Consider the following 2,766-nt stretch of genomic DNA (forward strand, 5'->3'; position numbering starts at 1 on the left):
TCAGAATCTTCCTAAAACAATTTTTTTTAGGTTTCTGCAAGGCAAATGGGGTTAAGTGGCTTGCCCAAGGCCACACAGCTAGGTAATTATTAAGTGTCTGAGATCTGATTTGAACCCAGGTACTCCTGACTCCAAGGCCGGTGCTTTATCCACTATGCCACCTAGCCGCCCCCCTAAGACAATTTAAATGGAAGTGATTCAGTTTCCTGGCATGGTGCTAGTTAGACTGTCTAGGTTTTACAGGCATATACCAATAAGGTCAACAAAACAAATATGCAGACCTTCAATGTAGACACTGTCAAGGTAAGTACTCAAAACTTCTCCGTTTGCTGTATTAGACCTTTCCACATATGGATGGTGTGGTGCTGGCTGATGGAGCATCTGTGTTTTCTTGGTGTTAATTGTTAGATCAAATCAGCACAAGCAGCAGAGAACTGATCCATACTTTGTTGCATCTCAGTTTCAGAGTTTGCATGGAGTGCACAATCATCTAAAAACAGAAGATAATACACCAACCTCCCTCCAGCTTTGTCTTGGCTTGAAGCCTTTTCAAGTTGAAGAATTTGCCATTAGTGTGGTAGCTGACCTAGAGACCATGCTCAGTGGAGGTACTATTGAATATTGCACCAATGGTTAATGGAATCTGTTTTAAAGAAGTTTTTGTAGATTTACTTGTGTTGCTAGTGGAATCCCCATCTGCTGAGGTAATCGGGCCAGGGTTGGATAAGCAGACAATTTTTAGGGCACCTTTTCGAACCCCTTCCCCACATTAGGAGGTGAGCAGTGCAATCCTTAAAAGGGCAGCTCAGTCACCCAGGGGGCTGCCAAATCCCACTTCTGCTGTCAGTGGGGAAATGACTCTATGGCCTGGGAACAAATGGGTTATATATAAATGAAAAAACTGAACTCTGGGAAGAATAAGGCGCTTGATCATAATGCCAGAAAGCCTATCACAAACCTAGAATCTGGGCAGATGCTTTAATCTATTAAATTTCTCTTGACCTTGTCTCCCAGTCAAGTAGCTAGTGATTACAAACAGACATTTACACCCTCTGGTGAAAATCAGCAATATATGAAATAAATTTTCTAATGATCTAGTCTCTATGATCTCAATTATTCTCCTTGACAAGGAAATAAAAAATCATTTGACATTAGAAAAATAATTGACATAACTAATCATCCTAAAAACATAAACATTACAAATCAGATGATTGCATTAAAAGACACAGAAAAAAGTTAACAAAGGTAAATGTGATATTAATCTTTAAGTTCCACTGCCTTTGATGGTGAAGTTTGTTAACAAAGGTAAGTATTCATTTATACTCAAAATCTTACAAAGCATAAGCATAGGCTATTTTTAACCTGATTAAAGTATGTCTCTAAAATTAAATGCTATAAATATTTGCAATGGAGAAATACTAGAAGTTTCACAATAAATACAGAGGCAAGAAAAGGAAATACTTTCTTTGGGTTATTTGACATATATTTGAAATTCTAGAAATAGTAGTAAGGAAAAAAATTAAAGGCATTAAAAATAGACAAAAGGGAGATGAAACTATCCCCATATGTTGGTAATGTAATGATTTACAAAGAAAGATCCAGAGAATCACCAAGTAAACTGACAGTAAACCCAATAAAGCAGCAGGATACAAAATAAACCCACAAAATAAAAATCAGGCATATTAAAAAACACTAAGAAAATTCAGGAGGACAGATAAAAAAAAGGAAAATTGCATTCAAATCAATTTCTTTTTTTCTTTTTTTTAAAGAAATATTACAGCTTTTATGAAGTTATTATAAAATATCAGGACTCCTACACATAAATTGATGTATATATAAATTTAAAATTATCTGTGTACTAATTTTACTTCTTAGCTTGACTTTCTAATAAATCTTTAGCTTCATTGATTTTGGCTGCTACATAAAGAGATCCTCCCTTGTCTGGGTGGCTTAAAAGCATGATTCATCGGTGAGCATCCCTAATTTTCCCTTTATTGGCTGTAGGACTTACTCCTAATATTAGTGCTGCTTCTCGCTTTGTCATTTTGGGTTCAAATCCGCCTCTGTAATAGCCACCACTGAAGGCACATTTTGGTAGACTTCGAATAGCTTGCTTTACTTGAGGCTCCACATGATTCACGGTTTGCAAAACATAGCGGTCTGCAAATCCTGCAGCGGCAACTGTCAGTCCAACTGCTACCATTGTGCTGGCCATGGCTGGGCCCCGCGGTGGCCACTGCACCCCCGGCGCAGGCCGTGCCGCCGCCTCAGCTCCCACAGCGCCCAGAGTGCCCACGCCTGGGTCACCCACAGCGGCTGCCGCCAAATCAATTTCTAATGCATAAAATATCTAGGAGTCAATCTGTCAAGGCTTCCCCCAAGATGTATACGTTGTAAATACATTCCTCAAAGAAATGAAGAATTAGTTAAAGAATTGAAGGGAAAACTAGTTAATAAATAGGGCTCTAATACAGTTTGTAGGAAGCATGTTACAGTAGAGAAAGCACTGATTGTGGAGTCATTGGATCCAGGTTCAGATTCTGCCTAGATGATGCTTATAACTGTGAGACTTTCACAAAACACTTAAACATTTTTGGGCATTATACATTTCTATAAAATGAGAGAAATGATGTCTGAACTCTCTCCCAGTTCTAGATCTAAAAATATATGCATGGACCTATAATAGAAATTATAATACTACCTAAATTAATTTATGGATTTAAGATATACCAAATTACTAAGGTGATACATTATAGAACTAGAAAC

The 2,766-nt window shown here is 37.7% G+C and overlaps 1 pseudogene; it reads right to left on the reverse strand.

The window, feature by feature from the left end:
* Positions 1 to 1,770: 1,770 nt before the first annotated feature.
* On the reverse strand, positions 1,771 to 2,215 carry LOC141518331 (mitochondrial import inner membrane translocase subunit TIM14 pseudogene; annotated as a pseudogene).
* Positions 2,216 to 2,766: the final 551 nt, after the last annotated feature.

This window comes from Macrotis lagotis, chromosome 3 (assembly GCF_037893015.1).
Source record: "Macrotis lagotis isolate mMagLag1 chromosome 3, bilby.v1.9.chrom.fasta, whole genome shotgun sequence".
NCBI classification, from domain to species: domain Eukaryota; kingdom Metazoa; phylum Chordata; class Mammalia; order Peramelemorphia; family Peramelidae; genus Macrotis; species Macrotis lagotis.